This window comes from Haemaphysalis longicornis, unplaced genomic scaffold (assembly GCF_048455015.1).
Source record: "Haemaphysalis longicornis isolate Haplotype H1 unplaced genomic scaffold, Haemaphysalis longicornis Haplotype H1 scaffold_182, whole genome shotgun sequence".
NCBI classification, from domain to species: domain Eukaryota; kingdom Metazoa; phylum Arthropoda; class Arachnida; order Ixodida; family Ixodidae; genus Haemaphysalis; species Haemaphysalis longicornis.
The window spans coordinates 260,943-286,860 of NW_027526284.1; positions in this window are offsets into that span (position 1 = coordinate 260,943).

The window sequence follows — 25,918 nt, forward strand, 5'->3', positions numbered from 1 at the left end:
AAATGCTATCCAATCCAATCCAAGCCAATCCGATCCGATCAGATCCAAACCAATCCAATGCTTCTCGCGTTTGCGCAGAACGGCCCTTCACGGCACACGCGAAACCGCCCAACCTCGACCAGTGTAGCTTACGCTACAAAACGGCTCGTTCGGAGGCGTTCCACAGCACAACACAATATAACAAGGCATTCCGCAGTGCAAGCTTTGGCGATGGATGGGTAGAAAAACGGATATTCAGTATCATTTATTGGGGGTTATGCAACCCTTTGCTACGAATTGATCGGTATCCTTTGAGACCTGACGGCTGCCTCAGTTTGATTGATGATCGTTCGTTGAGCTTCTCGGCCCGAGCGGAGCATAAGAGCTTCGCGGTCGATTGCGCAAAGAGCCAAGTGTCTACCAAATTGAAGTGTCTATTGGGTGCGTGCCACTTGATGTCTCCGGTTAAGTCAATATTGTCGCGAAGCCAAGGACGACGCAGTTGTCTTGAAGGAGAAACAAGTTTATTGGAGCGAACTTGTGCTCCCCTAACAACTCAAAAGAATACAGAGGCGGCGAAGCAGCGGTCAACAAAGGGACTTGCGTCGGCGAGCGTCGCAGAATCGAATGCCGCGGCGTCTGCTGTGCAGGCTTTTATCTTTCGGCGCGATAGTTTCTGGAACCGTCGATTCACATCCAGAACATTGTAGATCACAGAAGATTATTCTGGGCTAGCGGCGTTAGGGCGAAACACTCTGCTTATCTGAATGAGATAGCCCGTGCGGCATAAAAATAAAGAATGGAACACGCGCTCAGCATGGGACACAGATAACAGATCCGGGTGCGACCGGGCATTAAAAACAAACAATAAATAAATAAACAAACCCGTATATGGCTCGCGGCATTACCCCCCCCCCCCTCTAAGAGTGCATCGACACGATGCTAAAATAAAACGACAGCCCGAACAAATAGCAACAACAAAACAAAAACAAAAAAATTCCCCCGCATTTCCCCGAAGGGGAGTATGAGGAAGTGCGAAGCACGGGGTGATGCTATGAGGGGGAGTTTGTTGAAGTTTGGTGGCATTTTGCCCGTTAGTTACATTAACACCCCCTCGTGATCACGTTCGGCTTAACACGCCTCGTTTGTCCCTCTGCGGAAATCTTGGTGAATTAACGTGTATGTTCGAGAGGAGGAGCGCACCGCACCGCAGCGCACCGCAGCTGTGAAGCGCCGACCGGAGTGAAGGGAGAGGAGGCGCAGTCACGTGAGAGAATGCAGAACTAGCGGGTTTGTAGTATCACGTGTACACTACGCAGTTATCAAGCCGCTATAACGCCGCTGAGTCGCCAACGCACGCCGCTGACGACGTAGTTTGAATGCGTTAAAGATATAAGGCGCGTTACTAACACTGATATCAACGTCGCGTCCGTGGCTTAGTCGGTAGAGCGTCGCGCTGCGGCCGCAAAATCCGCAGATCGAAACCTGGCGCCGGATGCTGTTTTTTTTTATATAGTGTAGTGGCCTGGCTGGCGCGCCGAGAGAGGGTGTTGCGAGCTGGAGAGTAGTAAAGGGGCCTTAGGAGAGTAGGCGAGGGGGGAGAGGAGGCGCTATGCGAGCGCGACGATTCAGGCTCGCTTAAGAAGTGCATTCGCACTTATTCCTGGCCAATCTCCCACGTGGGTATGTGCCATGTCAGCGGCCAGGCAGCGCGCGCCCATCTCCCCCCGTTGCTAAGGAAGACGAAAAGCGCGCGCACCCGCAGCTGTTGCTATGCGGACAGCGGAAGGTTCGGGGTCGCTTATAAAGTGCATTCGCACTTAAAAAGTTCGTCATCTTGCGAAGTACGGTTTGAGGCGAACCACGTGGACGACTTCGGGTCGCGTGCGTCGTCGTGATGTGCCGGAATCACCAGTGGGGATCACTTCGTAGGTTAATTGGCCAACACGTCATAGAATCTGGTAGGGTCCGAAATACCGTCGCAGAAGCTTTTCACTGAGTGCGCGTCGTCGAATGCGAGTCCAAACCCACACACGATCCCCTGGTTGGTACTCGGCGTCTCGGCGTCGGAGGTTGTAGCGGCCGGCATCCTCCAGCTGCTGGTCCGTTATACGAACTCGAGCGAGTTGGCGGGCCTGCTCAGCACGTTGAAGGTAGCCTTGGACGTCGGCGTTGAGGTCGTCGCCTTCTACATGCGGAAGCATAGCGTCCAGCATCGTAGTCGGCCATCTTCCGTAGACAAGCTCGAACGGTGTCATCTGCGTAGTTTCCTGCGTCGCTGTATTGTACGCAAACGTGACATACGGGAGGACTTCGTCCCAAGTCTTATGTTCAACGTCAACGTACATAGACAGCATATCCGCAATCGTCTTGTTCAGACGTTCCGTTAGTCCGTTCGTTTGGGGGTGGTACGCCGTCGTTCTTCGGTGATCCGTGTTGCTGTAGCGTAAGATTCCTTGCATCATCTCCGCGGTAAAGGCCGTTCCGCGGTCCGTGAATAGGACTTCAGGGTTTCCATGTCGCAGCACAACTTGGTTTATAAAGAACTTGGCGACCTCTTGTGCAGTTCAGCTCGGAAGAGCGGCGGTCTCTGCGTAGCGCGTCATGTAGTCTGTCGCTACGACAATCCACTTGTTCTCTGATCGTGACGTAGGGAACGGGCTTAGAAGGTCCATTCCAATCTGTTGAAAGGGCCTCGACGGGACGGCAATCGGTTGCAGAAATCCGGCGGGTCTTGTCGGCGGCGTTTTTCGTCGCTGGCAGTCACGGCAACTCCGAACGTAGTGGGTGACGTCGGATGTAAGGCGGGGCCAGAAGTACTTCGCCTTAATTTTTGCAATAGTGCGAGCTGTGCCGAGATGTCCGGAAGACGGGTCGTCGTGGGACGCTTCCAAAATTTCGTCACGAAGGTCTGCGGGGATGACAAGTAGATAATTCGTTCCCGTTCTGGGGCTGAAATTTTTCTTCACGAGGACGGAGTTTTTTAGGCTGAATGCTGGTAAGTACCGCTTGAACGCTCTAGGCACGGCGACGTTTCGTCCTTCGAGGTAGTCGATCATTACGCGCAAGTCGGGGTCGGCACGCTGCTGGGTGGCTATGTCGCTCTCCGTAACAACCCCGAAGAACGCGCTGTCTTCATCGGAGTCTTGTGGTGGTGGCTCGACAGGGGCGCGGGACAGGCATCGAGTAAATGGAGCTTTGAATAGCTCCCCGGCACCACCTTAGTATAACCGGTTATACCTAATTGCAACAGTACAAAAAAAGGGCCAACCGGCAAAGAGAATTTTGTCCACCCGAAGGTGGAGAGAAATTAACGGGAAAAGCTTTCTTGCGACCCACCGCCAGGGGGACGAGCCCGGGGGGACCCCCCTTGTCCCCCCTAGGAAAAAGCCGGGTAGGGTGGGTTGCTGGGAACGGGAACTTGGACATCGGGATGGGTTATGGGAAGAAGGGTGGGAATGGGGGGAGCAATTTTGCTCCAATCCCTTTGTCTGAATCTCTTCCAAGACTGATTGCTCAGCGAGGGCATCAGACAGTGCCAATTGCCAAATATGCGGTCCCTGCCACGGGTTACCGCTCACCCATAGGGTCCGATTACTGGGCCCCAACCGTCGGAGACAGGAAGTACCCTATTTGGTGGCGACGGACGGGCCCCCTCCCGACCCCCAGCTCAGCCACCGATGCGTACTAACGTCCTTGACCGACGGCCCCGCACCAGGTACTCACAGGCAGTCGGCGTCGGAGTGTTTCCTGCAGGATTTGTAGACGATTGTAACGTCGAAGTCTTGCAGGCGCAAACTCCACCGCCCAAGACGGCCAGAGGGGTCCTTCAAATTGGCGAGCCAACACAGCGCATGGTGGTCTGTCACAACCTTGAACGGTCTACCATACACGTATGGGCGAAATTTTGAAATGGCCCATATGATTGCCAGGCACTCTTTTTCGGAGGCAGAGTAGTTTCTCTCCTCCTTCGACAGACCACGGCTTGCGTAGGCGATTACCTTTTCGCACCCGCTTTGCTTTTGGACTAGGACGGCCCCCAAACCTATATCGCTGGCGTCCGGTGAATTTCCGTTTCGGCGTTTTCGTAGAAATGAGGAGCACGGGCGGGTTTTGCAGGCGTTGTTTCAGCTCGCAGAATGCTTTTTCTTGAGCGTTTTAACCCAGGCGAAAGGGGTGCTATCTTTTGTCAGGCGCGTGAGTGGCTCTGCGATGCGTGCGAAGCTTGCGACGAAGCCCCGGTAGTATGCGCACAGTCCGATAAATCTTCGCACGATCTTTTTGTCTTTCGGTCTTGGGAAGTTCTCTATGGCTGATGTTTTCGCTGAGTCAGGCAGGACTCCCGCGGCGTTGACGACGTGTCCCAAAAACTTGAGTTCCTCGTAAGCGAAGCGGCACTTTTCGGGCTTCAGCGTTAACCCCGACGAGCGAATAGCCTCGAGTACAGACTCCTACCTTGCAAGGTATTCATCGAAAGTACCGGCGAATACAACAACGTCGTCGAGGTGGACGAGGCAGGTCTGCCACTTCAGGCCATCTAGCACAGTGTCCATGACTCTTTGAAACGTTGCTGGCGCCGTGCACAGCCCAAAAGGCATCACCTTGAACTCATACAGACCGTCCGGGGTTATAAACGCAGTCTTCTCTCGGTCTCTCTCGTCCACTTCAATTTGCCAGTAGCCGGTCTTCAGATCCATCGAAAAGAAGTACTTCGCGTAGTAGAGGTGGTCGAGGGCGTCGCCGATTCGTGGCAGGGGGTACACGTCCTTTTTGGTGATTTTGTTCAGTCTCCGGTAGTCAACGCAGCCGTCTTTTTTCTTGAGGAGTACGGCCGGCGCAGCCCACGGACTTTTTGATGGCTGTATTATGTCGTCGCTGAGCATGTCGTCGACTTGAGTCCGGATGGCTTCCCGCTCGTGGGAAGAGACGCGGTACGGTGCCTGTCGGGTAGGTCGGGCTCCATCTTCGGTTATTATTCGGTGCTTCGCTAGAGGTGTCTGACGTAGTTTCGAGTTCGACGAAAAACACTCGCTGTAGCGACGCAGCAAAGCCAATAGTTTGTCCCGTTGTTCTTGTGGTAGCGCCGGATTCACGTCGAAGGAATGCGGAAACTTGAAGGTATCTTCGGGTGCGCGTTCAAAGTCGGCGACTGCGATCACGCCACTTGCTTGTTGCGTTTCTTCGAGGAAAGCAATTGCAGCGCCCTTGTTTAAATTTGGTACTGCTCGGTGAAATTGGTGACCAAAACGTGGGATTTGCGTTGCTTAAACCGCACAATGCCTCTTGCGACAGACACACCGCGGTCGAGAAGCAACCTTTGGTCACTCTCCACGATAGCGTCGGCATCAGTAGCAGCACCTTCACAGTAGACGGTGATCATCAAGCTTGCGCGGGGTGGCAGGGGGACATGATCATCGGCGATCCTTACAGCTGCACGGTGTTCGGGGTTCGGTTCCGGTGTCATAGAGTGATCGGAGGAAAACGTTATCGACTTGGTCTGCAGATCAATTATTGCGCCGTTGTCTGTCAAAAAGTCCATTCCGAGAATTACGTCGCGGGAGCAGTTGGGCAAAACGACGAACACTGCAGGGTACGTTGTGCCGTCTATGGTGACGCGCGATGTGCACGTTCCACTTGGCGTCACGAGGTGTCCTCCTGCTGTGCGTATGTGCGGACCGTCCATCTGGTCATAACTTTCTTCAGCTTAGACGCAAATGGTCCGCTTATTACGCAGTAGTCGGCTCCCGTGTCTACGAGGGCAACTACATCAAAGCCGTCGATGGACACCTTGACGTCGGATGCCGCCTTCCTCGAGTTCCGGGTGCGTCGGGGCGTCGCATCTCGGCCTGTGCGTGTTGACGGCCAGGCACTGTGCGTCGTCGTTGTCGTCGTCTTCTCAGCGGGCGTCTCGGTCAGGTCGGGTACGCGTCGCGCCGTATAGCTGTCGTCGTGTGCGGGAGTCTCGTCGGGGTTAGGTCGGGTCGTCGGGATGATGGCATGTCGTGAATCACTATCTTCGGCGCGTCCTTGCGTCGTTAGAGGGTTTCCGGTTTTTCGCCGTAGAGCAACTTCACCTCCAGAAGTTGCTGCTTTTAGTTTCCCCTGCGTGGGCTAGGGGACCTTCCATGGGCGAAGTCAGCGTTGCTACGGCGGTTCGGCGATTGGTATGGGTAGGCCGACGGCGAACGGTTGAAACGCGCTGGGCCACGGCTGGTTTCAGATAGATACTCATCGATCTCACGTGGTCGTTGGCCAGGGAGAGGGCGAGGTGCGTCGACGGAGAAACCACGCAGTCCGAGTCTCTTGTATGGGCAGCGACTGTAGATATGGTCGGCCTCTCCGCAGTGGTAGCACAGAGGACGATTATCGGGAGTTCGCCATACGTCCGTCTTCCTCGGCGTCTGGTTTCGGGCTACCGGGGGTCGGGCGGGTGACAGTGGGCGGCGGTACGGCGGGGCCTCTTGACGGCGTGTTGGAGCAGGGCGGGGCCGACGAACAGCCGCGGAGTATGTCATAGCTTGTGGCTCTCGGGGTACTTCGGATGGCGTAGAAGTTCCCAACGCTTGTTGCACTTCTTGTCTAATCACGTCAGTAAGGGTAGCGACTTGGGGCTGTGGCGGCGTGTGGAGAAATTTCCGCAGCTCCTCTCTCACTACTGCGCGGATGGTCTCGCGTAGGCGTTCAGCCGGAATCCGCATGTTGTCGATGTAGTTCGCATTAGCCGCGCCAACAAAGTTCCGCTCGTACTGCTTAGCACGCATTTCGAGGGCCTTCTCAACTGTAGTGGGTTCGGTCACAAATTCGGCGACAGTTTTGGGTGGGTTTCGGACAAGTCCAGCAAACAGTTCCTCCTTTACACCGCGTATTAAGAAGCTTAGCTTCTTTTATTTCGTAATATCGGGGTCGGCGCGGCGAAATAGTTGCTTCATCTCCTCAACGAAGATCGCAACCCCTTCGTTGGGGTGTTGCGTGCGCGTTTCCAACAAGAGGGCGGCTCGTTCTTTTCGCACGACGGTAGCGAATGTTTTGAGGAATTCGTAAAGAGAGTCCAGTTGGTTAGGGAGCTTTCATGGTTCTCAAACCACGTTCGGGCCGTATCTTCTAGATAGAAGAAAACATGGCGGAAGGTTTCTTCGTCATCCCACCTGTTACAGATGCGGACGTGCTCCACTTTCTCCAACCAGTCCTCAGGATCTTCTCCGGGGGATCCGCGGAACGATGGTGGTTCCCAGGTCTGCTGCAGGACGATTGGCGACGCTCGTTCTTGCACCATGGTGTTGGTTGCAGCGTTCCTTCTCTTGGGCCCTTTTGGCAGAAGACCGAGCTCGGGTGGCAATCCTTGCAGTCGGAGGCTGGCTCTAGTTGGACTGGGCTGGCCGCTTGCAGAGGTCGTCATAAAGGGTGCGTACCCCGCACCTCTACCAAATGTCACGAAGCCAAGGATGACGCAGTTGTCTTGAAGGAGAAACAAGTTTATTGGAGCGAACTTGTGCTCCCCTAACAACTCAAAAGAATACAGCGGCGGCGAAGCAGCGGTCAACAAAGTGACTTGCGTCGGCGAGCGTCGCAGAATCGCATGCCGCGGCGTCTGCTGTGCAGGCTTTTAAATGCAGAGCACTTCTTTAACTCACGATGTCACCCGGCGTTGTCGGCGTGCCTCGGCGTCCGCAACAGCCGTTCCAGGTGCGCCCTCTCCCCCACTCCTCCTCTCCTGCATCACGCTACCCTCCTCGCTCTCAACAACAGGTCCGCACCCCTCCCCCTACAGTATATAAAAAAATAATACTTACCGGCGCCTGGTTTTGATCCCACGACCCTGCGGGCGGAACGCAAGGTACATGGTGCTCTACCCACTGCGCCACAAAGCCAACACAGAATGGAAGGCTACGAACGCGCCTTATTTCCTTGACTCATTCAAACTACGTCAAGAAGCTGCTGATACAACGCATTCACTACCTGTGGGCGGAACGCGAGGTACATGGTGCTCTTCCCACTGCGCCACAAAACCGACATAGAATGAAAGGCTACGAACGCGCCTTATATCCTTGACTCATTCAAACTACGTCAAGAAGCTGCTGATACAAAGCATTCACTACCACCAACTCCCCAAACACTAAACGTTAACGCAATACACCCACCCCCTATGCGACGTATTTACTCGAGTCCCCCTCGCGGGGAGATGGGCCCTTTTTATCTTTCGGTGCGAGAGTTGCTGGAACCGTCGATTCACATCCAGAACATTGTAGATCACAGAAGATTATTCTGGGCTAGCGGCGTTAGGGCGAAACACTCTGCTTATCTGAATGAGATAGCCCGTGCGGCATAAAAATAAAGAATGGAACACGCGCTTCGCATGGGACACAGATAACAGATCCGGGCGCGGCCGGGCATTAAAAACAAACAATAAATAAACAAACCCGTATATGGTTCGCGGCAATATCATGTGTACCATGCTTGCCAGGATTTCACTATACTTTCATTTAGGTTGAGATCGGCCTCGGAAGAGCTTGCTAAGTAGTAGCGGATTTTGGTAGATCACAACCTGCAATTTCCTCCCGATGGACTCCTACTTCTTTTTGACTGAGTTATCGATCGCATTATAGGTGTTCTTTTCGTATTAAAGGGGCCTTGCAGACAAGAGACAAGTTTGCTTTATTCGAAAGATTTCGTGTGTTGTGGTGCCTCCAGCACTTACCCGGCACCAAATTACGCCGTATTCACTAAAAATTATAAATTTAGGTTAAAATTTTGATTCTCCCGCCAAATCGTGTTTTCGGGACGTCTTCCATAAATTCACAGAAGTGGGTATTGAAACAAATTTCCAGTGCGTCATTAGGCTCTATAGCCTTGCTTATTGTCAGCGCAACCATACGGAGCCGCGTACCGTTGTCAACCGTTGCTTTGTTTTTGACCATATTTGCACTTGGCTTGTTTCTGTTAAAGTAAAAAGTAATGGTTTTGTGAAACCTGGGGTATGCTCGACAAACAGGGTCACGTAAGACAACGTCGCTTACGCCAATGAGCCATTTTCTTGTAAGACAACCCCAAAGCGGTGGACTGCTGTGTAGCTAAAACAATCCTAGTGAGCCCAGTACCAACAGCAGCGGGCATCGCTATTTCTATGTTTACGCGTATTTTCGGAACGTTCATTGTTCGCTCAACCATTCTTACTGCTGTATAATGAATATGCATTACATTTAAGTGCATGAAGCATGTTCGGAAAGCTTATAAGCCCTGCCTAAGTTGCGTTTGCTTTTGGCGGCCTCAGCCAATCTCATAGCTGGGCGTATGACATCATAGGTTCTGTTGCGGAAAATGACTCAGCGGGTCGCATGTCCATTCTCTTTTTTCCTAATTAGCTTATTTGAGCGAAGTGTGCAAACGTGGTGTCAGTATGATTCTAACGAGGCAATCTTTCGAATAAACTAAAGATTTGTTTTGTCGGCATGGCTCCTTCAATCTATATTATTGTATGATTTCTAGGTAGATTGGCAAACTGCCCTTCCTGGCGATGGGTGTTTAATGGAAGGGATGTGCGAGCCTGTCCGGAAAGTAAGTCTTCGGGTGAACTGGATAGCTCCTTCATTGCCCCTGAGAGGCGAAAGATGGAATTTCTTCACTGTCCCGAGAAGTCTCTTCAAGGAAACATGGGGTCCGATCGAAGGGTTGGGTGTATACCCAAGGACACGACACGAAGTAATCGCACACGATTAGATGATGGTAATCGGATGGTGGCCCCACTTGCGGCCCACGCAGATCTCACTTTTGATCCCCTTGACACCAGTCGTAAACACCTAGTTAAAATTACGGGGATGCTTAGAACTTTCTAAGAATATGAAAGCGAGGGCCTAGTTTAGAATCTGTGCTGATCTGGCTTTGAAATTTCTGTTCAACCTCCATTTTGTTCTCATGGGGCCTCTGTCGCAAATTCACCCGTACCCGCGTTTCCCCAGCGGAGGTTACGATAGTGGCATTTGAAGCTGCTGTAGCATCTTCCATCGTGGTTTCATTTCTCGGTCTTTTTCGCCCGTGACTAGTGTTTGGTGCTTCGTCACTCTTACGAATGTGGTGTCAAACTATAAGCCCACGCGGCGACGTTTACCGGGTGCGTCTAGAAGACGCTGTGGTCCGCGGCCCTCTCGCATAGCCCTCTTCTGGCGCTTCCGTTTCCATTTACCGCCGTGTGATCTTATGATCGCACTACCATTTTCTGCTCCTCACACGTTTAATGAAGCATAGAGATCTATACCTCGCGTTTTTAAATGGCTTCGATTATTCTGCGAGATATGTTACGAGTGAAATTCCTGCCAAGAAGACAGGCATGGGACCACAATAGGAAATATTGACTCATGACACTTGCCGAAAATATTTATTTCTACGTTTTCCTGGGTTCAAGCTTCGCTACTACCAAGAGGAGATATGGGTAGATACAATAAGTCACTTTTGATATCCAGAAAGACCTGTCTTATTCCTGTTTCAGTATAGGGGATACAACCTTGTGATGATTGCCTGCCATCACACCCATATGTTGCGATGGTTTTTAGTGTGCACATTTATGGAGAACGGGGTATCAACATTGTCGTAGACATGAAGCCCAATTTACCGACCTAACAGCCCAAAAGCATATAAAGTTTTAAAAGTGCTCATGAGTTGACGTTTTCAACACTTCTCGGTTAACTGCAGCAGGTAGTCTAAACAATTTGCAGATGGCTTCGACACCGTCTCGCTGCCAGGTATGCGGCAAGAAGTTCGATGGCCCAATTCCCGAAGGCCACGCTGAAACCGCCAAGCACAAGAAGATGGAGGCTGTTCTCAGAGAACTTGGTACGGCGGCTGACGGACAAGAGGTTCAGTTCCCATTCCATTGCAAACCATGCCAGTCTCTGATGAACTGGGAAGACGCTGTTGCGCATTTAAAGGTGGGTCAAGTAATGTGTATGAGAACTGCGATCGTTAACTGCCAAACATAAAGTGTTTACACTCAATTACGATCATGTCAAGCGTAAGAACAAACACTTAAAAAACATTCAACGAGCGGCATAAACATACGAACGATCCTAGGCGCTGTATATACTGCAACTTCAGCCCTCATCCCCTTGGACGTCGGAACTTACACCAGAACTCTCCGGTTTGCTTGAACCAGATTTTGTACATCAACACTTACTTAAATTTAGAATAAACTTCCAAAATACTTTTTACGTTTTCCCGCGGAGGTTGTTCGGTGTGGTGCTAACCCAACTATCTTATCCATAATGAAGTGATAAATAGCTTAGTTTGCTTCTACGTTGCTTGTATAGGTATGCGTAGGTAAGAGGTCCATGCATGCGCCTCAAACAAGCACTGACTGATACGCAGAGGCGGTATTAATACGCCGGGCTTACATTCTCGGTGGATAAGACATGTCTGCCTGGGTCCAGTGCATGGGCATGTCTTCAGGTCGCATTACTACACTGTAAACTCTGTTGCCGTGCTCAGATGGGAGGTTTCCGCCTCTAGGTTTACTGCCATCTGGCTCCGATCTTGCCGCGAGAAAGCATGCCAGATGCTGCATCTGACCTCCCGCTACGCACAGAAATCCTGTGGTTCCTGCTGAAAATGAACCCTTAGTGCGGTCGGTACTTCAGCAACGCTGTAACTACCGGCTGAACTCCAGCGAATGAAAACGCAGAGTGACACTCACTTGAAACACTCACTGGGACCCCGACGCGCACCGTGACGTGCCTCCCACAAATAATGCCGATACGACGTCTGTAGTGTGAAGCTGACCAAAACCCTGGATAAGCTTTTTCACAAATGCCACTGCACCCGTATGCCACATTTAGTCTTGTTGCGGACACAGCAGCTTTAGAAAGCCATTGAAACTTTTGTCATTCTTCCCCTCCCTTACCATGCAATCAGGCAGCTGTGGCCGTAATATTACGGTGATGGTGGCGGATAATAAACCACGAGCTGGACTTCGCGCTCATATATACCTGTAAGCTCCGGTACCAGCCAGGGCTGCGAGCCATTTTAGGGTGGTAGAGGCCATCGTGAACGTTGGAGCCTTCGACACTGTTTTGAATACAATGGCACAACGTCTTGTCTGCCTGACGGCTTGTCAAACTTCTTTTGTCAAGCACTTGACAACTGACTATATTCGGGGGAGGAGCTCACAGCCATTAAGGACGAAAATGAGGCTTAGCAACGCCCCACTCTCAAGCCCCTGGAGATTCCTGTATACGAGTTATACCAACTCTGAGGCAGTATTGGGGAATGTGCTCTTAGTTGTTTGCTACTCCTACATTTCTGAAGACTTTCACACCCTTCTAGGCACGCGTGTACGCATTATAAACTTGCTATAGACTCGGCGTAATACGATCCCTGCACACAATGAGCGGAATAGCTCCAGTTCCCGCAGGACTACAATTTTTCCAACGGCGCTGAGGGTATGACTCCCTACAAACGATATGCTTACACTATTATTATGCTCTAGGTCATCTTTTAGTTTTATTCTATGGTCCTCGTATTATCGAGTGCCAAGAGGCGTTCCAGAGAATGAGTCACCACGCCACCGCGGATGTTCTTGAAGAGAACACCAAAGTAATTTTCTTCGTGCGATGTTTGTACTACGGACCACACTGTTTCCACAGCTAAGCTGTTTATGACTAGGATCCAGGATTCGTCTCCGCGGATCCAGGCAAACAATTTACACTGGGGGCGTACATCGGTTGTGTACAAAGTGCCTTGGTACGTCTATCAAAATGGATAATATAGAGTATTAGCTGACTGTTTTTGACGGTCCGCGCTGCTGCTATAGAATGCAGGAGCGCCATTGCGCATGCTTGGCGCGCTAGGGCACTAGCGGCGATACCGGAGCGGTGCCCTGCTCCGCTAGACGGGGCCACTTAGCGGACCGTCGCGGCAGCCTACGCTACCACGCGGAATTACAACATGGCTCTAGTAACGTTGCTTCCCGCGAGGCGAGCACGCTTCCGAATAGGCAAAGGTACCACACACCCGAAAGAGCTTTAGAACGGATGCAAAAAGCGTCGACCGAAGCGCGAGCGTAGTTTTATTGTGCACCAAGAAAGGCAGCCTTGTCTTGGCTACTCCAACGTTGGACGGATTCTTTTAAATTATTTAGGACCATTATACTGTGTCAGCGACCAGTATATTGTATTAAAAGGATAAATAAGGCGCAAAACATGGTATTTTACTTTATTTGAGCGACCAAAATACCGATTCTTATCTTTAATTTGGGGAGACGTTTTCCTTTACGCACGCACAGGGCACGACAAGTGGCGTGAATGATTCCTCGTCGAGGGAGATGCGGCTATAGCTTAGCTAAAAGCCTTTCTGCTGCCGATGCTTCGGTTTTTCAAAAATTTTTCAAAAATTTTATACCCGCCGCCAACTCCTAGCCTCTTTTCGAAATTGCGCCAGCCGATGATTACACAGCTAGCGCCGTTATCAGCGGTGGCACTTACAACCCGCCATGGGATGGACGCGTGTCGTTGGCTCGGAAGAAGAAGAGCGGTAAATGAAGGGGCATCGGCAGCACAAAGGCGCAAATGGGCGTGAACACAACTCGAAGCCGCTGTTGCAGAACGCGCCGCCGCCGCCGTTTCCGTTTCGAGAACGAATAGCTGCAAACTCCTTCCTGATGAAGAGCAAGTTGCGCGCTTGGAAAGCGGGCGTGAGCATTAACGACAATATATAAACTCAATATAGCGAACTTTCACCACCGCAACTACAGCTTCGCTGGCTTCCGTCTTCGTAGAGTAGACGCACTGTGATTTTTTAAAGCAAAGCATTTTACCTCTACACCCGTCCGCCCCCCCCCCCCCCCCCCCCCCATTCCTTCATGGGTTTTGTCACGACCGTTGGTGTCAAAAGAAAACTCCCGCGAACAACTAAGAAATTACTGGCCCCACCCGGCATTGAACCTTGAACGAATAAAGGAGAAAAGAGCGAACGCCTGTTGTGTTGTCGATTGATCTACGAGCCTATGCGGTGACGGGGGATGCAGATGGTGCACACACCGAGGATATTTGCGGGATTATCCCCTGCTTTCTCGTTGAATGCCCCGTGATAGCGTCACACGCGGCTGTGCGCTCCGCCCATGGCACGTGTAGCGGCTGTGCCCGCCCCTTGCGTATTCGCTAGGAGTTAGTAAAAATTTGAGAAACCTCGCTCCAACAACGCATCGAATCTCCTCCGTCGCTGCCACCGATCTCGTCGCCTCTGTCAGCGGCGGCAGAGACGGTGAAGTGAGGTGGTCTAACACCGGGTTCGAGCCTGCTTTAATTTTATATAAAAAGTTTCCACCCACGCGCTTCACTAATTCGCTTCATGGATCATGCATTGATTTAACCTTACCAAGGAACATCTCTTTGAAGTAATAAAGGGTGTGGTTAAGTGCATTTCGCTTGTCTTTGGTGTCACTATTTGTAGAGCCACATGTGTTAATTCATGTTACGTCGCAGGGGTCACGTCGCACGGGTGTGGGGTGTCGTTTGCAGATTCACTTTCCAACCATCGCCACAGGGTGCATCGGCGCGCATTTTTTTACTTTCCCGAATCGGAGCCTGACATGCCTGCACCATCTGCAAGAGCCATCAGTCAACACAAGATCCATAGTACCACCAATCATACACCACCACATGTTCCTCTCAACAATAGCCCAGAATCTGGGCCAAGACCTTCTAAGGATAATCACCTAAATTAAAGTGATCAGCAGACAACGACACTCATCCTGTCATCCCAAGGGGGAAGGAGGGGGGGGGTGTCTTTTTTTAATCCCCGCAAGGAGGAGGAGAGGGAAGGGACCTCAGTCCTCTCCAGCTCCCAAAAGTAAGGTTGTATTTCACATCTCATAACCAAAGGTCTAAGGAGTCCACGAAACAAAACATGTTTGTTTCTCATTTTCGATTGAGTCTATTTCCTAGTTAATTAGACAAATAAAAATTCGAAGGACTGCTGACGGGAACTTGATACCATTTAAAGCTTCACTGTGAACTACGTAATGATGTAGAGTAAAACTAAGGTAATTTTGAAGTTGTCTTATAATTTGTTTCAGGTTTGTTTTAACAAGAACCCGTCGCGGTGGCTCAGTGTCTAAGGCGTTGTGCTGCTGAGCGCGAGGTCGCCAGTTCGATTCCCGGCCGCGGCGGCCGGTTTTCTGATGGGGGCGAAAAGCAAAAGCGCCCGTGTGTACGAGATTTCCGCGCACGTTAAAGATCCCCAGGTGGTCAAAATTAATCCGGAGCCCTCCACTACGGCGCGCCTCATCGCCTGCGTTGCATCGGCGCGTGTTAAACCCTAAAATCAATCAATCAATCAATCAACCAACCAACCAATCAATCAATCAATCAATCAATCAATCAATCAATCAATCAATCAATCAATCAATCAATCAATCAATCAATCAATCAATCAATCAATCAATCAATCAATCAATCAATCAAACAATCAAACAATCAATCAATCAATCAATCAATCAAACAATCAATCAAATCAAATCAATCAAATCAAATCAATCGACTTTTAACAACAGTTGAAGCCGTTTCCTGAAATCATACTCGCTCCATAGGTGGTTCAGGCATTGACAACACCCTGGAATTCTGGAACGGTGACAACTTCACTGCGAAGGAAGTGTTCATGACAATTAAATGAAAGTTGACGTGATGATGCAGCCGTGTTAGAGGCCCATCGTCATCTAAATTAGGTAGGCATAGCTTAGAAACCAACAAGACATACAACCGTTTTTCTAACCGTACACCCTATTATCAGCAAACGCGAATTTCGTAACGTTGACTACTCGAGTGTTAACGAACTAAGTATGATAAGTAAATGAAGCTCACCGTAACGGTGGAGTCATTTTAATGGCCATTTTTCGAGTAATGTGTTTAGAGATTGTTCTGACAAAACACGAGTTACAAATGTTTTCTGGAGCCATATTTCCTTTATGTACGGTCATGTATTGACAGCAGGAGACAATTCTGTAGTGTCTGCGTCACTGTAAAATAGAAGAAGTGAAGTAATCTGGTTCTAGTAACACGGCATTCGTAGTGGCAAATTTCATCAGTAATTATTTTTGAGATTCGTATATTATATTAAGAGCTACGGAGCATTTTAAACTGACTCTGGAGAGAGCGCGGGCACTTTTTTTGTCGACACGACTTCTGTTGATGCAGGCTACCCGAAAAAATCGATACACCTATAGTTTTGACGTGAAATAACAGGATCGGTTTAATGTTGCCGCAGTTTATGGCTGATCTTTCCTTCCTGTGCAAGTTTCAAGAAATGCGGAAAAATGTTGCCAGGTAGACTTTTTTATTGTGTGTTTGCAGGGAAAGAAACACCGGCAGAACGCTTTCCCCGGCGGACAATAAAGACTGCCATATTTCCGAAAGAAGAACGCCAACTTCAAGGAGTCAGCATTTTCCGGAAGCTACTCTCGCAAGCAAGCGAGCAGTCCGAAAGGAGGGTCGGCAGCTGCGCATCGGCCACGCAGTTCGACGCAATTAGAAAGCATCCTGTAATTTTCAAGCAACAAAATTTCCTGTTCCGCTGCTAGTTCAATCAGTGCTATTTCGATATCATGTCAGTTATCGGAAAATAAACGTTTCGCGAAAAAATAGAGTGGTCATACTAAAAATAAGAGAGCGAATTCTTGTTATTGAGCTCTCTTTAAAGGGGCCCTGAAAGGCATTTTGAGCACACTAAATGAAGTAGCGCAATCGTTAGATTGGGTCGTCAAGGTCATCTGGGCCAAGTATTACTATTTTACGCGCAGCGGAAAGCTCACACTTTTGTTGCAAAGTTTGTCGCTTTTTTCTCACCCTTTCCTTCGTGTTTTTGGACGCCGCCATCTTCACATGTCTACATCATCGATTCCCAGATGTTCGTCATGAGCTAGACATCCTGCTATTGGGCGGCTTTTTCACGCACTTCCGGCAAAGAGATGAGTCGTCTGCTCAGCGTCGACTCGCCGGCTGATCTGCCAGCGTAGTGCCGGAGTGCTTGGACATTTTACGACAATCGAAACAAGTGTAAACAAACGCTTAACCGTTCGTATTGAATGCAACACGGCCATAACACGGCATGGATATTCTCTTACCGGAGTACGTTCCATAAAGAAAGCGTTGAAGCCCCGTGGCACTTCTTTCGTGCAATCGCAGAGAACGCCCTGAGCCGAATGCCCGGGTTTGACGGATACATTTTTTTCCACTTCAAAACAATCCACAGATGCGTTTCCAACGAACACAACGTCACAACATGCGTTGCAAGTCTGGACCGCGATTGACAGACGATGGATTGCCTCCTCCTGCCCGTCGTAAATTCGGCACTCACCTCGCGCGCGGTTTGCGGGACGAACAGCAAGTCACTTAACTTTGGCGCACAAGCCGAGATGGCTTTTAGCCACGCACACTGCACATACCCCATGCGAGGTGTAGTCGTACGTCGCTCGAGAAAGATAATCCAGAACATGGGAAGCACTATCCACCCGCAGAAGCACAACGTCGCATTTCATCGCGAAACAAAGACGTCCACAACACACAAACCATCGCCTCCTGTAATGCCAAACGCACCTCGCACTTCCCAATGGGAGTGAGTGGTACGCCTGCAGTGCCCACATGTCGCGCGGTGGGGCCCCGAGCTGAACCGGGATCACGCAACCGTAACTGACCTCTGGGGCGGTTTGTGCCTTGTTGCCAAGGCAACCGATGTTCGAGATCGTCAAAGAAAGGCGCTCGCTCCAGCGCTAGAAAGCTCAGAGCCGCGCCGGAGCATGTTTTGGCAACGTTGCCGCTCTCCACCACGCGTCGCCCCAAGCTGAACTGGTCACATGATTGAAGCGTTTTGTGCACGGGTTCTGTATCGGTTTAAAATGTCTTTTTCACATGGCGCCGGCAGGAATTACCACCACCGAAAAATAAGACCCGGCACCAGCGAGGGCACATCTGATACGGCGCTTTTTAGATAAACAGTGCGCGGTGCATGAAAGAGACCGAGCGCAAGATCCTCCCCAGCGGCTGCGAGTTCGCCGCCGATTAAAAGTCACGTGCTGCACTGCAGCAACGCACACCGCGAAAGGGCAAGGCCAAGCCACCGCACACATGCGGCCAGATTTTTCGTTCGCTTATCCATCCTTGAGCGGAGTGCGGAATTCATGGTGTCAACAAAACTTGCCCGTAGCAGACGGCAGTCGGAGGAGCGTAATGCGGAAGTACGTCACCGCTGACTAGCGCAGCATCATGGGAGGGAGTGCTCGCGCGCCGTCAACAGTTGAAAAGAGGAGGAAACGCGGTGCGACGATAATGCGCGGTTTTTGATTTACGATTTCTCAGCTAATACTCATCGCTTTAACAAAATTCTTGCGGGAGGAGATTGCTAATACATTGTCTTATTTGGTTACATGTACATCCATGCATCGGCGGAGGGTATTTCAGGACCCCTTTAACAGTCGATATCAACGAACGTACAGGAGCCATGAACACTAAATAAAATTTCGTTCATTTCACTATAACTATACTTTGCTGACTCACTCAGCTTCACTGTCACTATGGAAGGCGTTCCTCCAACCAAAAAAAAAAAAGAAAAAAAAGCAGGAACTATAGAAGTTTCAAATTTCGCGCGGTAGTGACGTATTATGGGCTGGAGTGAAGTAATATGAGCCTGCACTAAAACACAGTTATCACTACCCGTTACCCGTTAGCATTGAATTGATACGATCAACTGGAACTCGAGGCCGTGCCATAGTCGCAGAGTCAGATTTCTTGGTTGTGATTTAGGACGGCAGGCTTGAATCGCACAAACAACACTCTGTGACGTCAGAGAAAAATTGCCCGAAAGTGGCTGGCGAGTCGGCACTGCTTCATGTGTGCCCTTAATATCTTGCTTATGTGTTTGAAGATAAGGAATATATGGGTATCATTGTTGTAATATCGTGGTAATCAAGCTTGGCTGCCAGAATGCAAGAACGAGCTGTTCTTTAAATGCCACAGCGCTATCTTTGACTCCAGGCTCCTGACTTTCTTTTCTTAACATGTTCATGCCTGCGGTCCCTCCCGTAGCGCTTTCCATCTCAATTCTCAACCAAACACAAGAAATAAGGAAATAAACATTAGCTTAAAGGGCAACTGCACGCAAATATTTCATCGACCAAATTTATTTTGGATGTGTAGTACGTGCCACCAAATCAGCTGGGACACGAGTGGTAGCCCGATGAAATGCCTCGTCAAACAGTCAGAAGCGTTTAAAAAATTAAAGCCGTTCCACTCAATGTGGAAGCGATCGGAAGGGCAGAGCAGGGATTCAGCATAATGGGCTGCAGAGCCGTTATCCGCTCACTGCTTCATTTAAAATTTCCCGCCTTCGCAGTGCTCGGGCGCCCCCTGCCTGAACCTGCGCCACCAATAGAGTTTCATACAATAATGTTATTGTGTGAAACTCTATGGCGGCAACGGGAGTTCTGTTCGTTTTGAGCCTGCTTTAATTTCGTATGCTGGAGCTGTTTTGCGTCATTTCGAACACGTATCTTTTTCTTGCAGCTCCTGGATCCTTTCTGCGGCATTTCGAACGCGCCATTTTTCTTGCGTGGCTGGAGCCTTCCTGCGTCATTTCGAACGGGCCATTTCTGTCTCGCGCGGCCGCTGAAATGTACCTGCAGTTTTCTTTGTGTTAAATAACGGGGAGATGTATGACAAGCGGCAGCGGTTCACGAGGTTTGAACGGTTATGACTATTTACACAGCGTGGTTTTCGAAGCCCCAGCGTCACTCCCTGACCACGGTACAGAAGGCTCTACTTGGGTCCGTTATCTCGCTGCGCCGCCTGATTCCGGCAGTCGCATCGGCCTGCGGTGAACTAAGACGACAAGGCGAGCCCATAAAGTGCTCTGCACTTAAAAGGCTCCGCCCCAGAACACGCTGCGCCTTCTGGCGCATCGTGTAAACAGCCACGATGCGCCTGTGACCCTCCGGCCGACCGGGCCTTTTTCCTCTTGCCAGCCTTGCAGCTGGAGAACCGATAGAGCTCTGCTGTGAACGCTTCTCCCATTTGGTGGTGCATCGTGCGCGTGTAGAGCTTGCGCGAAGGCTTGCTTCCGAGCTGCTGGCTGTCCAGCCGCTCGCTGGTCGGCTGCAACGTCATTTCAATGGCCGCGCTCACCTTAGTTTCGGTTTCAAAATCTCCGATTTTTGCTGGTTGCTTACGGTGTAAACGCGTATTTCAATTTTTATATTTTGCACCTTGCTTTATTTTTAGGCAGGCTATACGAAAACGGGGTTTTCAAGAGGGCGAAATTTTGAGTGCAGTTGGCCTTTAAGCTGGCAAGAAGAGCTCGAACTCCATTCGTAAGCTTCATGCGTTCATTCCTAAAACGAAGTTCTAAAATCGTGTCTGAATGTGAAGTGGTATTGTCTCATCATAGTCTCTTTAAAAAACAGACAAGCGGTTTGCCTCAGTTAAGCGAATTAAAGTGAAAGTATCATTAAGGCGGGAAAACCAGCCTAGCCAGTGTTTAGATCTGGGCCCGCAGTCTCAGAAGTACTCATTTGCAGGTTGAAAATATTAGGAGGACAGGCGGGAAAGGTTCAGGATAACTGCACCGGCAATGCCCACTAAGCAGAGGTGTTGGTCAACAAAGTAACGCAAAACAGCAAAACAAATCAGTTATACGTAAGACGATTGTAAAGTAAGGGAAGAATGGGAAATAAAAAGAGTCCAGGAGAAAAATGTTACAACACCTAAAGACTAGGAATCTCTGCCCAATTCTGAGGGATATAGAAAAGTTGATAGTGATGGAAAGGCATATCAATTGATGAAATTGATAGGCCTTCCGAGAAACCATAGTCCTCTGGTCGCTATTGTCCCCGTTACTTGCCAACCTACCTGACTGGGTATATTGGGAAGCTGCAGTAGCCAGTAGGAACTTTGATGTGGGGTTGCGGGCGTCGTGCTGCAGTGGGATATTTTTCTCATAGACCCGGTCACGAGGACCTGGGGTCGGCACTGTTCCCGCCACGTGGAAATAGGGATGCATGAATGATGGCCACACATGAATACCTACATTGCGTTTACAGCAAGACCCCAAGCTGCAGGAATTTCTTTTTTCTACTTCTTAAGTATTTCTCTTTTTTTTTCGCCGGTTCGTTTTTATGTTCTCTGAAGTGTTACAACACTCTAAAAAAACTCAGATTAAATGGGCGCCAAAAAGAAGTCCTCTAACTATTAACAACAACGACACACTCCTGTTACGTTCAAGCAGATATCCAAGCATTCCTATTCCGACCAATCTAATCCAACAGTCTTGCACCATAACCGGTACTTTATCACATCACATGAATAGAATATTTATTCCAGCCTTTTGATATGCCTTTGGCGATTCGCTCAGAGGACTATGAGCAGTAGAACTGTGAATAACAGGTAAGCACCTGTAGCAAAGGTTGCGCAGATTTTGGAGGGCGAAAATTGTCATTTGCTTGAGGCGCCTTTTCACCTAATCCGACTTCTTCAGGAGCACACACGCGCACAATGAAACCAACCCTCCCCACTTCCTCCTGCATCAAGTTATTGCACATTGCTCCTCTGTACACATGTTATTTGGGGCATACGACAGCCGTGTAACGGGATTCGGTGGCCTTTCCTCGAGCCGGTGAAACAGTCGCGGCATCGGCGGAGATTTGGAGAGGCGGAGAAAGGACAAGCCTGCTCTCTCTCCCAGCCGATGTGATGATACACCCCGCCTAACTCCTTCTCGACGGTACGTCCCGCGTAACTCTCCCTTATGGAAATATATACACAAGCCGTGGGATCGCACCAAATGTTTGTAATTTACCCAGGAATGCATACCAGATGAAAAGGACCGCGCCTTGCATCCACATTGCTCAGATCATCCTCCGCCTTTCCCTCATCGCGCCAGCCATCCGAGTGGGACTCACGTCCCACGGGAATGCCCGGCCATCCAACCGCATCTCGTACCACCGTTCTACGTCCTCCTTATTCCCGAAACGGCTCCTGGTTCCGCTCGGCCATTTTGGATCTCTGAGGCGGCTGCAACGTTGCCAGATCATCTAACCCTCCTGTCACCTATTTTACGCGATCCTGAACTGGGCCACCACCGCCAAAGAGCACTAAAAAAGGAATGTTGTATCCTTTGGGCCAACAAAAGCGTTTAAATATACCAATCAGTCAACGAATCAATAAATCACAAACGCCTAGATCATGAGCGCTGAACGAGAGGGGACGCACGGTTTACAAGGTGTGGATTATATTCTGCATACCATTTTGCATAACATAAGTTGATTAAATTATTGAAGCATTGCACAAGCCGTATTTTAATGACTGAGCAATTTGTAATACGTAAAATTGCGTTTCTTATATTGCCAGCAAATTCCAGCAGCTGTGATGATTACCCAGGATTAATTACCGCCGCTGCCGCATTCATTACAATGTCTCTCCACGAAATGAAAAAAAAAGCAAATAATATCAAAATCCTTACTAATGATAGAAGAACCTTGTGGTTCATTCTCCAATTTACTGGTAGAGCGACAAATGAAGCTGACCTGGGTGTTATATAAATAAAATACAGATTGATTTGTAACCATTAGAAATACCCTACCCTAATTAACACTGAGCAACACCTCGTAGTGACAGTGTTTGTGATGATTAAAGCTCAAAGCAGCAATGCGAGGCGCGAGAGAGAGAGGAATTTTACTGAAATGAAATAATCACAGAAAGGTCGGCCTGACGGTAGTATATCTGGCCAGCTATTCTGTGTGTGGGAAGGGAAAGTGGAGGAAAGAGTGTGGATAGAGGACGAGAGAGATGAAGATGGCGGAGAAATAAATGAAGGGCTATGTATAGAAGATGCCTATACCGATACGGTGTATGTGTTAAAGTTCAGCCGGACGGGCCTCAACTACAATATCTCTGAGAGGCCGCTGCTGCGCAGAAATGTCAGCACAGCTTTAAATGCACTGTAGGAACGCTTCGCGTCTGGCCAAGGTCCCAGCAGCACTTCCTCCGACACCACACGACAGTCCAAACGGGCCAATGTTCTCACTAATTGTTCTCGAGGTTGCGCATAGCGTGGACAGTGGCAGAGAACATGCGAAATAGTCTCTGGTACATGGCATGTCTCACAGTCGGGGTCACTCGTAAAGCCAATGAGGTGCTTGTAGCGACGGGTAAAAGCTACGCCAAGCCGTAGTCGGTGAAACAGCGTGGCGTAGTTTCGCTGAATACCAGGAGGTAACCGAAACTTGCAGTCGGGGTCCAGGCGGTGTAATCTTCTATGACGATTGTCAGGGTGGGACCAGTGATTCGCCGAGGCGTGGCGGAGAATGGTAAACAGAAGGGCGGTCGTGTCCGTCCTTGCGAAGGGCAGACGTACAACATCTGCATTTGCAGAAACCTTCTTTGCCTCCTGGTCAGCCCAGTCGTTACCAGCTAGCCCGCAATGGCCTGGTACCCACTGAATGGTGAGGACATGTCCTTGTTGCAGTGCCAATGAGCATAATTCGAGTACTTCCGCAGCAAGGGCATAATAGGGTCCTTGCCTCATAACTCCGTTGAGGACATGGAGTGCTGGCTTGGAATCACAAAACAGGGTCCAAGCTTGAGGTGATTCACGGGAGACTAAACGAATCGCCTCCCGTATGGCAACCAACTCAGTGGCAGTAGAAGTTGTCTTGTGGTCTAGTGTGAATCCTCGGGTAACGCATAAGCTTGGAATTACCACAGCCGCGGTGGACCGGGATGCAGTCACAGAGCCATCAGTATATACATGTACAGTTCCGGCGTACTTGTCTGTCAAGAACGCTAGAGTCAACTGTTTGAGGGCTATTGATGGCAAAGAGGACTTCTTCCCAATTCCCGGGATGGAAAGGTAAATTGATGGTTTTGATAGTACCCACAGAGGATTCTGGGAAACCACCATTGGGGCGAAACCTGATGGGATCTTATGTTGGTGTTGCAAAATGGCTGCCGCAAAACTACTTCTCGAACACGTAGTAGGTAGTAGGAAGAGCCGATAATGGATGGTGTTCATGCCTTGTGAAGCATCTAAGGTAGACTCGAAGGGGTTCGCCCAAAAGAAGTGCATCCATTGGAAAAACACGTGCCTCGGCAATTGTGCCCACAGTAGAGGTACATCGTGGTAGCCCCAAGCATATTCTGAGGGCTTGTGCTTGCAAACCCTCCAATGTGCGCCGGGAAGAAGTTCGCAGGTTTGAAATGGCTGGCAGGCTGTAACGAAGATGCCCCAAAAACAGGCTCCGGTACAACTGGAGAAGAGCGCTCTCAGATGGACCCCATCTCATCCCCGCCACGAAGCGAAGAACATGTACTAGGCTTGCAAGTTTAGTCTTCAACGAGGCTATGTGTTTCGTCCACGACAGACCACGGTCTACAGTCACTCCCAAAAATCTGTGGTGCGTGACGTAAGGTATCAGTGTCCCCTCAATAATGATAGGATACCGGAGCATCGACTTTCTGGTGAATGCAAGAACGGCGCATTTTTCTGGCGCTAAACTCAGGCCTTGACGGCACAAGTACCGAGACGTCGTTGTTGCGGCTCGCTGTAAACGGGCTCGCAGCTGCGGTCGAGTTACACCAGAAGTCCAGATGCAGATATCGTCAGCGTACATAGTGACTCTGACGACTTCTGGCATTTCGTCCACGAGACCGATTAGGGCAATATTAAAGAGGGTGGGGCTCAGTACTCCTCCTTGTGGAACACCACGATTAACCTGGTGGAGTCCTGTGTCACCGGCAGACGTGGACATGAAGATTGTCCGGCCAGTAAGGTAACTGGAAATCCACTCATAGAGTCGGCCTCCTACTCCCACAATCTCTAGAGCATCCATAATCGCACTGTGGAGCACGTTGTCATAGGCGCCTTTGATGTCGAAAAACAATGCGCCCGCGATTCGGCGACGGTTTCTTTCTTGCTCCACTGAAGACACCAGATCGATGACACTGTCTATAGAGGCGCGAGGTACATCCTCAGGCTGCACCGCAAATTGAAAAGAGGTTACAAAATATAGTCCCTCCTCCCTTTATCTCGCTGAAAACCACATATCTAAGCGGTTGCGTCCAGGCGCAGCTTTGCTGACCAGCAATGTTCTCCGGGGCCTCAAATTAAGGACGAGTCCTTTTTACTGTCGTCAGGCCTGTGGGAAAAGCCGTGCGATCCTGCTAATATAAAGGTGCGCTATTTAGCACCGCTCCACAGAAACAAAGGGGAAAGGTCAATGCGTGGACTACCAACATGTCATTATTCATATATTATTCCACACAAATGCAATAAAATATTTCTTGTAAAAAATTCGCCGTGTATGTGCTTTCTTCTCTCGTCTCAACGCAGCGCTCGCGAACTCTCACCGCCATCGCCTCGGACTAACTACGAATCCCTATTGCAATAATTGTGGATTGCCCGAAACAGTAGAGCACGTCCTTCTAGAGTGTCCGGCATACATCCAAGAAAGAAGTCACCTCGCAGAAAAGAATGAGTGCCTCAACAACGCATCTATATCTTTGAAAGGTCTCCTTGGACCCTGGCCCTCTCCCTCGTCCCAGAGACAAGTGTTGGTTGCCTTTTTTACTATTTACACGGAATCGGCGCCGCAGAGACAGTTTAGAACTTTACCTGTGCGATCGTGCGGACTTTTACCTCACCACGCGAAGCTTCGTGCTCACTTTTTATTTTGACCTCTTCTTTTCCCCCTTTCTTCTGCCCTACTTCTTTTAGGGCCTTTACTCCCTTCTCCCGATCCCCGCACAGTAGCATGTAGGCGGGAACAAGCCGGCAAACCTCTCTGCTTTAATCTAATAAATAGCTCTCTCTCTCTCTCTCTCTCTCTCTCTCTCTCTCTTCGCTGCAAATGTCGAAAGACAAAAATGTTCTGCCGCCTCTGTTAACATAAGTCCTCGTGCTTCCCGCACCCACCCGT